This window comes from Gracilinanus agilis, chromosome 6 (genome assembly GCF_016433145.1).
Source record: "Gracilinanus agilis isolate LMUSP501 chromosome 6, AgileGrace, whole genome shotgun sequence".
NCBI lineage: Eukaryota > Metazoa > Chordata > Mammalia > Didelphimorphia > Didelphidae > Gracilinanus > Gracilinanus agilis.
In genome coordinates this window covers 152,333,165-152,345,907 of record NC_058135.1, presented here as the reverse complement: position 1 = coordinate 152,345,907, position 12,743 = coordinate 152,333,165, and the positions used below count along the sequence as shown (strand labels likewise).

General features: G+C 35.0%; 2 pseudogenes; both read left to right on the top strand.

The window, feature by feature from the left end:
• Positions 1-12,743, top strand: part of LOC123252389 — a 187,952-nt pseudogene that overhangs the window by 25,981 nt on the left and 149,228 nt on the right.
• Positions 3,993-4,093, top strand: LOC123253185 (annotated as a pseudogene).

Below are 12,743 nucleotides of genomic sequence, written 5' to 3'. Positions count from 1 at the left end.
TTTTTATTATGTTAGCTCGTCCTACCCATGAGCAATCAATGGCTTTCTAATTGTTTAAATCCAGTTTTATTTGTTTGGAAAGTGTTTTGTAGTTGTTTTCATATAATTGCTGTGTTTGTTTTGGTAGATAGATTCCTAAGTATTTTATATTGTCTAGGGTGATTTTAAATGGTGTTTCTCTTTCTACTTCTTGCTTCTCTAGTGTGTTGGAAATGTATAGGAATGCTGATGATTTATGTGCATTTATTTTGTATCCTGCAACTTTGTTAAAGTTGTTGATTATTTCTACAAGCTTCTTAGTTGATTCTCTATGATTTTTTAAGTAGACCATCATATCATCTGCAAAGAGTGATAGCTTAGTCTCCTCCTTGCCTATTTTGATGCCTTCAATTTCTTTTTCTTCTCTAATTGCAACTGCTAGTGTTTCTAGTACTATGTTGAATAATAGAGGTGATAATGGGCATCCTTGTTTTACTCCTGATCTTATTGGGAAGGCTTCTAATTTATCCCCATTGCATATGATGTTTGTTGATGGTTTTAGGTATATGCTGTTTATTATTTTTAGGAAAGGTCCTTCTATTCCTATACTTTTCAGTGTTTTCAATAGGAATGGATGCTGTATTTTGTCAAAGGCTTTTTCAGCATCTATTGAGATGATAATTCAAAATCTGAATCACTGACTTGAATTATTTGGTCCATGACCAGAACAGAATTATTTTCAATGGGAAAAATTAGAGTAGATGTGTGTCATATCTTTTTCCTTATTTTTATTTGTTTCATTGTTTTTCTTTATTTTAATTTTTGATCTCAAAAAGTAGGTGGCCTAATTAAATAGACTGCTAATTAATGAATCACTCCCATTTAAATAATGGAGTATTTCTATCAAAATATAATAAATTGCAATTTTTTGGTTATGTGACTTGTACTTGCTATCTTTAAGATCTCCTAATTCTTTTTTTTAACATATAACAGGGTATAGATAGCCCAGCATTTATGAGCATGATCAGTGTACTAAAATGATGCAGTCTCCACGAATATATGCAGATTTTCTCTTACAACTTCTCATTTATCAAATAAATGTCAGAGAAAGATTTTTGATAAGTTGCTGAGATAGAACTACACATGTATTCAAAGAGTACTAACTGAAAAAGTGACTTAATCTTTATTTCTTGGCAATAATTGAGGAATGAAAGATTCTGAGTGGAGAGAATTCTTTAAGACATTCCCACCTTGGTCAACACATGATTCGTTGAATATATGGCACCAATTTTTTCCTTTGCTTTTGTTCTCCATGGTTTTATATGAAAGCCTGTTGAAGTTGATTATTCCTCCATAAACTTTGAAAAATATGAGTCCCAGAAGTAGAAAGGTCAAATCCTTTCCAGAGTTTGCTCCCAGTTGAGCCTGGTGAGGTACCAGCAAAGCCCAAAGAAGCAACTAGGAATGAGACCTATTCTTTCTCCCTTGGCCAAGATGGCAGGTTCCATAAACAAGATTGTTCCATTAATCTTGCTACATTTGAAGAGAACTTGGTACTGTGAATGTTTGTAGCAGTTGCTTTATATGAATGCCTATTTTCTCAGAGATCAAGACAGTTTTAGGGGAGAACTTGTCTGTGGTACAGAAGAGTGTCTCGTATTTCCGTTCTTGCTATATCTTCAGAATGAATATCCCTCTGTTGAAAGTTCATTGATGTTCATTAGATAAATGATACTGGGGTGCTAATCTCTGAAGAGTGTACATGATATAAGGCAACTAGATAGCACATCATTATAGAGCATTGTACCTGAAGTCAGGAAGACTCATCTCCTTGAGTTCAAATCTGGTCTTGGACACACCACTAGCTCTGTGACCCTGGGCAAATCACTTAACTCTTTTCTCAGTTCCTGATCTGTAAAATGATCCAGAGAAAGAAAAGGCAAACCACTTCAGTATCCCTGTCAAGAAAATTACAAATAGGGTCATGAAGAGTTGTACCTGACTAAATAACAACAAATCCATTATAAAAGGAAGATACTGTAAAAGGTAATTATATAAAGAGAACACACTGGAATGGGGGCTAGAGCTAATAGCTTTAGAGGGAAAAAACAACAACACAACTCCATAAATCCTCAAAAGGATTCTAAAAACCTGAGGTCATATAATGCCAAATTTGTTCAGGTGGAATCTAACTCATCACTACAAGAGTGAGGATCAGGATCCCCAGATCTTATAACGTTAAAAAAAATATTCTTGCTATATGTGTGACACTTCTTGTACTATATGTATTTAACCTCTATCATTCCTCACTCCTTAGTCATATCCCTCAACATAATTTTCCATACTAATCTTTGCACTGAGGTCAGTTTCCAAAGAAGTGTTGATATAATATTAAAAAGGTTAAAATTCCTATCAGAAAAAATTGTCAGCTTTTTATTTCACTGAAACATTATTTTGTGCACGTGTCAATCATTTCTGTGGTGGTCTTTTTGCAAATACTGATCATGATTACTGAAATGTAGCACTATGAAATTATGGTGCAAGTACCATTGAGTACATGATGCATGAACCAATTTCTTCAGCCATTTTCACTTTTACTTCCCCATTCATGCATTACCTAATAGTCCTTTCTGAAATAACTGACTATTCAAGTCTAAGATATCACTTTAAAAAATGAGTAAGTCTTCAAAATTAAGTGAAAAGGACTCCCAACTATACTTTCTTAACTGATAAAGTGACTAGACACATAGAGATTGTAATATATATCTTGTGGATTTTAGATAATGACTTTGTTTCTTTTGACTTGTTTGCCCTCGTTCAAGTTCAATAGCAACAAATAAGCAAATGGGAACATCTGGACTTAATTCAGGCCACTAATTCATTTAATTCAGTCACTAACCATGCTAAAAGTCCCATGGGCAATAGATAGCATTGAAATAGCAAATGACTTAAGTGGTATAAAAATAAAATATAAACAACAGAACACCATATTAGCCACATTCACAACTGAGTAGATTGTTTCTCTAATTCTCTTTAGTGTCCTTTGACCAATTAGCCTCTCCAAAATATTTGTGCTCTGCCATGCTAAAGCATGGTCCTATACCCTTGAAATAATTACAGTGTACTATTAGGTCATCCATACTAAAGATTTTAGGTAGATATAAATTAAGAATTGAAAAGGATTTCAGCAGTTTCAAAACTGAACAACAATTTCCTATTTATTCCAAAATAAATGTCTAGCTTAAAGACAAGCAGTGAAGGAGAACTGATAACCTTTATACAAAATTTATTTTCACTGTTTGAAACCTCCAGTAGGTAAACTACAAGCAAAATCCCTTTTTTCCATTTGCATTTGTTTTTCTCTTGGTCACACCATTTCCTTGTAGGTCCTTGATTGGCTGACTTCATAGTCTACTTTCAGCTAATCTAGCTGCTCTAGACTCTAAATCAGCTTTGACTCAGTCCCATGTAATCTAATACCCAAAAGACCTTTATCAGTCCTTGACATTTTATCCTTGAGGGTAGGGGGATTTTTTCTCTCAACGAGAGAGAGGTAAAAGATTCCAACACAATAATTATAGGAACAACTCTTTACCCCTTTCTCCCTCCCTTGCACAGCCAGGTAACACACTGAGTAAATCCCTGGGCTTGGAGTCAGGACTTCAAATATGGTGCCAGGGAGACTTCTGTGACCTGGGCAAATCACTAAGCCACTCTCTGCTTCAGTAAAATCAAATGTAAAATAGGATAATAATGATAGTACCTTCCTCCTTAAAAGCTTGTTATTAAGATCAAATAAGATGATTTTGGAAAGTACATAGCATAGTACCTGACACATGGTCAATAATCAATAATCAGTAAATGTTTCCTCCTTGCTTCCCTCCCTCCCTTCTTTTTCTTCTTTATTTTATTCCTTTGCTCCTTCAATACTTCCTCCTTTCTTTTTCTTTTTCTCTATTTGTTTTCCTTCCTTCCTTCCTTCCTTCCTTCCTTCCACAGTCATTTGGATTCAGATTGATTCTTGGCCTTTTGGCTAAGATCAAGTGTAGTATCATTTGGATTTAGTCAATCTCTCTCCAAAGGAGGGTCTCTTCACTTACCATTGAGAATCCTAACAAAATATCTTACTCTAACATTTCATCACTGGCCCCTGGCTAGAGGTGAGTAATGAAGCACAATCCACCTAGGTCATAGATCAAAGAACTTTTATGATGGAATGAGTTATGTCTCATCATGAATGAGGTCAAACTTCCTTACTCTGCAGATGAAGAAATTGAAGCCCAAAGATATGAACTTTCCTCTAGATATAACTAAATTGTGGCAGATCTTGAATTCAAGACCAGATGTCTCAACTCCTTGTCTTTTAATTTTTTTTTCTAGTACAACATATGGAGAAGAAGCAGTGCAAAGAAACTTCCAACGGCTCTCTGAAGAACTTTAGTGCCAATTGTGAGACATGGGAGATGTCACAGGACCATCACCCAGCATGTCATGCCTGCATTAAAGAGGGTCCTGTCCTCTGAGAACAAGACAGATTCATAGTAGCCCAAAGGAAATAGGAGATGTGCAAATCTAAAGACAATTCTAGTTCAAATATTCAATGGACTCTTTATATCCAACCTTTGTTAAAGCATTTCAATATCATATTGGACTGATGGGCCACAGTGAACATCTGGATATTGTGCAGTTTATAATTATTCTAAGACCTGGGAGACTATGTCTCCCAGGACTCCCTGTTACAACTTCCCGCAACACCTCCCACTTCCTTTGTGGGAGGTGTCAGAGAAAGTATAAAGGAGAGAGTTTGAGCACCTTTTCACTCTCTCTCTACCCTGGGCTCTCTACCCTGGACCCTGCAGAGCTCTCTACCCTCTGGACTCTCTCTTGATCCCAGAGGCTGTCGGATCCTGGGCTGTCTCAGATCCTGGACTCTCTACCTGGGAGGCGAAGGAGACCCTCTTTCCCTACCTAACCTTTCCATTTCCTAATCTAAATAAAACCTAGCTATTCTATAAACCTAAGTTGTTTTCTGATCTTTTATTTGAACCCCGAAGGGCTCTGGGGTCAATTTCCCCCTGCTGGGGCTGGGGACTGCTGCCTTCCTTTCCCTTCCTCTAACTTCCTCTCTCCTTTCTCCCATCCATCCTTCCTCCTACCTTCCATACTTCTAACCCTCACAATATCATTGGTCCTCTTTGAGTGCAAAGAGGCCAACAGCAATTGCCTTCTTACTGAAAATAACTTCACAGCAAGCTCATGTAGTCATCATCGACTATTTAATAAATAGATGAAATAGTTGTGGAGTTGCAAATAGAGACCCTACTTTGGAGTCATGACGACATGGTTTCAAGCCTTTATTGTAACACAAAGTATATATGTGACCAGTCTGTTATAGATATGGATCAATTGCAAAGGGGAAGGGGAGTTTCCTCTTTGGAAGATCACTAAGCCACTGAAAGCACCACATTCACCCTACAATATTAAATCAATGAGTGATCAATGAATAAAGTATTAGACATCTGCATTTTTTAGACTACCAGTTTTTGAACAGATAGAACAGAAATAAAATTTTAACTTCCCATGCAAGTGTACATTTTTTTAAAACCCTTACCTTCTGTCTTGGAGTCAATACTGTGTATTGGCTCCAAGGCAGAAGAGTGGTAAGGGTAGGCAATGGGGGTCAAGTGACTTGCCCAGGGTCACACAGCTAGGAAGTGTCTGAGGTCAGATTTGAACCTAGGACCTCCTGTCTCTAGGCCTGGCTCTCAATCCACTGAGCTACCCAGCTGCCCCCACAAGTGTACATTTTGATGGGTTCATGCATGTGTACTAAAAAAAAAAAACACCATACATACATTGCACTAATCATGTTCTTTTAGACCTGTGATGAAGGAAATATATTTTAAAAAATTGAATTTCATTTTATCCAAACTTTTTTTAATTTAATGTGGAAAAAAACACAATTAAAAAAATAATGACTATCAGCTAGGATGCCTTGACTTTCAAAATCTTTAAATGATTTTAATTGATTCATTTTGTTCATTGATATTAGCATAAATATAATGAGAATTATCCATAAAAATTTTTCATTTTAAAGAAAACTGAACTTGGAAATCTAGCTATGTTCATAAGCAAACAAGAGGTATCAGTAAAAGCTTTCATGATATGCCTTTTAGAGTGATGTCTGTATTCCATTTACTATAAAGGAAAATCCCAGGGCTCTCATGTAATTGCATGTTAACCAATTCTCAACAATGGCTAAATGAATATAAAGATGATTTTGAATTGTTAACATAAAAAGGGATCCATCTCCAAAAGCTCTATTCGATGAAGTTGCTGTATTGAATACACATACACATGCACACACATACACATGTATGCATACTTATCTCTTTATTTTCTTCTATAAAGCCTAATGTCAGGGAAAAAATTGAAATCCATTTTAGCTAATTGAAAGGAGAAAAAAATAACCTACATATAGATAAAAGAAACATGTGAGTCTATAATGTGGCACTTAAGCATATCATTTTAGTAGATGCATCAATAATGACTACGGGTTCACTCATCTGATGCAGAGAATTGTTTCATAGTTCATTTTCTCCATATCTGCAGGCACAAGTCAGCAGTTTAGGGATTATGTTCACTCTTGTTCTAGATCGGTGATTTAACATGAGACGACACTGAATGGGCCTTTGATTTTCTCCGAGGAGCCATGCATTTCAATCATGATTTACAGTAAGCTTCGGGTGAAATGAGTTTGGGAGTCTGATCCAAGTGCCCCTCAGATGCTCATCTAAAAACACTATGCAATTCAATTTGATTGAGTATATCAATCACAGTTGGGTTTGGAATGTCATAAGCTTCTTTATCCTGACCATTTGGGGTATCAAATAGCAGTATCACGCAAAGAAAATCTGAATTAAATTGAAGAAAGAACTAGGTAGTATCTAGAGTCTTCTGTGTTGCTAAAGTACTATTTCTCTTTTACCTTTCACCTTAAAAATTATTGGTGTCTTCATGTAAAACCTAGTGGAATTGTGCATTGGCTATGGGAGGGGGTGGGAAAAAGGGAGGGATAGAACATGAATCCTATAACCATGGGCAAATGTTCTAAATTAATTAATTAATTAAAAAATATTGCTGTCTTTGTTGGATAGATAGATAAACAGACAGACAGGCAGACAATAGACAAGTCATTTCTTTTCCTAACACAAGTTCAAGGACATTTCTATTTAGAGGAATCATAAATTGAATTTTACTTCAATTTATTGATTTGCTTTGGTCTGGTCCTTTTTTCAATAGTATAGGAAACTTCTATTGTGCAAACTCTCCATTATACCCACTGGCAACACATCTATATTTTGAAGTCCGAGGCATATTTCTGAGGGCACTTAAATATTAATTGACTTCACTTATTCAATATGTGTCATAGGTAAGTTTTGAATACAGGTAAGTTTGACTTCCAGACTTGTCCATTATCTAATATGTTGGACTTTCTCTCTGCTGAATCTATTAAGACCTCTTAACTTCCTGATATGATGAGGGCTGAAAAAACTGCCTTTTAATGGGCCATGGGTTGATAGTTTTATAAGAATATTATTATCCAGCTGTGGATGGATAATGTGTGAAAGGGACTGCATATAAGGATTATTACTAAATCCAAAGAGTAGATTTACTTAGACAAAGAGCATGCTATACTTTACAAGGAAGAGTCAATATAGCTGGCATCTGGTCAAAGTGATTCTATGGATAACTAAGTTATAGCTCTAAATTCTCTATCTGTATTATATTTTCAAACAATTCAAATTCAAATGTAACTGATAAAGTTCTACTTTGATCCAAGCCTTACTGACCTGGTCCAAAGGAAAAATAAAACTTTATACTTCATCCTTAAAAGGATTTAGTTGATGTTCACAATTTAAGTCTTACTTTGATGTTTTATTATGACCCGGGATGACATTTCTATAAGAATATGCTAGAGTTAAGAGCATACCTTTATAGTTCTTTCTACTCTGGAAAGCCTTTAAGTTTGTCTCATGGAAAGACTGTGACCTGAAAATCATTTTTAGCCAAGTCTGGAGAGGTTCAACTGTGTGTAGTTGACTAACTCATGGAGACATCAGTTTAGATTTATATTAATAAGTGGAACATCTATAATGATGAACTAGTTTTTCTTTTAAGGTATTGAAGGTCTTCTCTGCTTAAGTTCCATTATTTTAAAAGTCTTCTATCTTTAATAGCCAAACTTTTTTTAAAAAAAGTCTTCTAAACTCATCTCTTCATTTCCCATTGTTGACCCTTTGCAACATGACTTCTGTCATTTTATTCTGCTTCTTTCTGATTACTTTGTACATGGACATCTAACTTTAACTATTAAAACAACATATTTTCCTTTTCTAGTATTTATTTTGACCTTTTTAAGCCCTGAGATTCCACTTTGAGGACACCCTCTCTTTCATTTTCTTCTACTAATCTGTTTTTTGATTTGAATTCTTTCCCCTAAACTCTGTTCATTGATTGCCCTAATTTTTAGAGTACTGAATTAATTGGTTTTAAAGTATATGTCCCTCAATTAATAGTAAGGGCACAATGGGCCCTGAATGAATGCCATTCTCCTTCAAACTGTAAGTTCTGGATTTAGTTAATTGGCAGCAGGAATAGAATATCATATTTGTTCCATCCTACTATTCCATGACATTCATTTCAAGTCTGATATGGTCATGATGTACATAGTGGGGACAGTGTAATTGACTAGAGTACTTCTCATTTCCTGTTGCCCTCCCCTTTCTTCCACTTTTCCCACACCAATACATTTAGATTCTGTGAATCTCTGACTAGCATGGGATGCATAATATTTTACTCCTTGGAAATTAAATACTCCTTTGTCACTGAGTGGAGTTTGAGCAACAAAATTATTTTCTAATTTTTTTTTGTATGCCCGTATATTCTATTTAAGAGTAAGTGTAAGGCTATGTGGAGAAAAAAGGCAATCAGGAACCGTGATAGAATGATAACTTATTTTTAGTTTTTATTTTCTATACATGTGAGTGACTACAAATGTAAAAAGTAATTGAAATAAAGTTCTGTTCTCTGTTATAGCAAAATCCCAATGAAAAACTTTCCTTTACCAATACAAAGCATCACATGATCAGAAATTTATAGTCTCAGAGCAAGGGAACTTAACCTGGGGTTTGTGAACTTTACGCATGTGCACATGTGTCTGTATGCATACGTGTATGTGTAAAGATAATAGGTATTGAGGATGTCATTAGATATTGATACTGGCGAATAGGTAGACAATTTTATTTTGATATATTTGGTTTCTTTTATAATTCTATGTAGTACATTTAAAAACATTATCCCAAATCCCAGATTTCATTAAAAATGTTCATGGGGACAATGACACACAAAAATATTGGGAACTTCTGTCTTTGATAACTACTACCTCAAAGCATTGAGATTTGGAAATATATGCTTACGGTCAGAGTCAGAAGACTTCAGAGTCAAGATTTGAACTTGGGTATGCACAGAGCCACACACATGCATACATGCCTATACACATATACATGTATGTTTGTATGCGTACATGCATATAGCATATACTATACACATATATGAAGGGATTTACATGCTAAACATGTTCGGATATTTCATCTTAGAAGAGGGAAGCTTTGTATGCGAAGCTTAAAATTAAAATAAAATGCTTCTACCTACTGTGTTTATTTCTAATGTAAGTGCATATTTAAATTTCATATAACTATTTTGTATAATCAACAATGTATTTACTTTGTTTATATTTCTTATTTATAGTTTATACTTTTTACTTAGTTTGTATTTTTTGAAAACATACATTTTATTTTATGTAAATAATAACTTACATTATATAATAAGGAATTTATTGCTTAGGCTTAATGTAACTTTACATTAGCAATAAACAATAGAAAAACTAATATTTTAATTAATTATGGCATTCTCATATTCATTACAGAATCCTCCTCTAGGAAAAGTACAAACTTACTTGTTTGCCATTTAAAGTCCTTTGCTATATAACTCCATAATTTCTCTCTAGATTTATTTAACAATTATGTTCCATGAATTCTATGTTCTGACCAAATTGCCCTCAACTTCCTGTCTCCATTACTAGTAGAGGTTATCCTCTCAACCTGGAATGCTCTGCCTCTCTATTTCTATTTCCTGCAATGCCTGATTCCTTTTAAGTATTAGCTCAACTGCTATCATCTATATGAAACCTTTCTTCATCCCTCTAATACTCATCATTTTCTTCCACCTGAAATTACTTAGTGTTTCTTTAATAGTATATTGTTATAACCTACCAGACATCTATAAGCTCCTTGAGATATCATAAAGTTTCATTTTTGTCTTGATATTCCTACATTTAGGGTAATACTTTGCATACAGGGACACTTTTCATGCAAATGAATTGAATTGAATTTTTTGCTTTTTCCCTTCCTTACTTTTTTTCCCTTCACTTCCTTATTTCTGTCAATGGCATTCATCACTCTCTTCTTCACTCATTCTTATAAACTCGGAATCATCTGTGATCATTTCTTGGTAGAATTAAGAGAATCACAGTTCCCAGGTGTAAGAATTAAAATTTTGTTATTATATTTATATATTAAAATTATGTGGCCGCCAGGAATCAACAATTCAGGTTGATTCCGTAATTAAATCAGACCCAAGTCAGCATCGGGTTGAGGAGTTTATTTACAATCAGGAAGGTAAGTAGGGATAAAGAGAAGAGGAAGGTTAGAAGTCTAAATAAATGAAGCTGTAAGCCGCAAGGCCCAACAGCCGGATAGGCAGAGTTTAGAATTGGCCAACTAGGCCAAGGAAGCCAGCCTAACTTACCCACGTGACAATACAGGAGTGTAAGCTATCTGTGGTCTCAGGAGATGCTTCTTCTTCCAGTTCCAGACGGAAACTCTTCCCACGGGAAGTTCACTCACTTACTTAAAGAGAATGTGTCTTTCATCACTTCCTGTGGTCCACCTCTAATTCAAATGGACAAATGGCAGTTTCTACATTGATTTGGACTGCCCAAAGGGCAGTCCCTTATTCTTGATTTGTTACTTATTGTCACGTGTGGGTAACTCGTCTCCCCTCCCCACTAAGGGAGGTGGGAGTGACATCATTAGCACGCCTGGGTTGGGTAGATTTTTGACTATTAATGGGATCGAGCTAATTCTATTTACACACAGGTAAAACTTTTGCTGTATTTTTATCCTGGACAGAACACATTGGTATACTGTGCTTAGTTTTCTGCACCATATTTTAAGAATATTGACAAATTGTGCAATTTCTGGAGTAGGACCTCAAGTTCATGACATTTGAAGACCAATGGAAGTAACCAAGAATGTTTAGCCTGGATACAAGAAAAAATAGATGAGACAAGATTTACATGTTCTAGTATTTTAAGGGTTATACTGAAGTAAGATTGGACATTTTTTTCTGCTTGGTCACAGAGGGTAGTAATAAGAACAAGGGTATAAGTTAAAGGAGATTTAATCTTTTTTTTTTTAAAAACCCTTACCTTCTGTCTGTGTGTATTGGCTCCAAGGCAGAAGAGTGGTAAGGGTAGGCAATGGGGGTTTATAGAGCTAGAACATAATTTTTATAGAGCTAGTTTGCAAAAAACTTCTTGAAAATTAGCATTATTTCAAAGTAAAATGGCCTATCTTAGAGGGGTGGCATTCCCCCTCTGTTGAGGTATGCAAATAAGAAACTTTGGGGCATATTAGACAAGGTTCACTTGCTTAGATATGAATTGGTCTAGAAAGTTTCCTTTAAATTTCCTTTTACCATGGAGATTTACTGATTTATATGTTCTGTAGCCAAAAGGTTGCTTAGACATATCAGTTCTGTCACTGAAATACTTGGCTAATTCATCACTTCTCAACTGTGCTCACTGCTACTAACTTATTTCAGTTCCTCCTTACTTCTGGCTCAAATCAATCTAGTCTAAACCATCTTAGACCCCTCTGCTAGAAAAAAATTTCCTAAGACACAGATCTGATCACATAAGTTTCATTTATTTCTTATTGCCCAGAAAAAAATTTCTCAAACATTTTTTTACTTTGTAAGACCAGAACAAATTATTTAATCTCTTTCAGCCTTTATTTTCTAACATGTAAATGAAGGGGTTGGATTATAAAACCTTCTTGGTTTTAAACTGAAAATCACTTACTATTTGGCTCCTTTGCACCTTTTTATATTTGCCTTATGCCATGTCCCTTCAAATATCCTATGTTCCAAGATAACAGATAGATAATTCATTATTTCCCAAACATGTTTTTTTTCTGTCTATAAAACCCTTTATTTTTCTTTTCCTTTTATTTGAAATTTCCTTTTAGCCTCTCCATTTTATTTTGAAATACTACTTGTCTTTAAAAATCTGGTTCATATGCCAAATCCTTCATGAAGTCTCCCTGTATCTTTTAGGTTAAGCTAAATAGCAGAGGGTTTATAAATATTTGATTTTTAACAAAGTTGTTTTTATATATGATGTGTCTTAACTACATTTTTGTTCAGTTGTTTTCAGTCATGTCCAACTCTGTCACCCCATTTGGGATTTTCTTGGCAAATATGAGTGATTTGTCATTTTGTTCTCAAGCATTTAGAGATAAGGAAATTGAAACAAATGGGATTAAGTGACTTGCCCATGCACACACAGCTAGTAAAAGTCTGAGGCCAGATTTGAACTCAGGAAGAGGAGCCTTTCTGACTTCAGATCCCAAACTCTATCT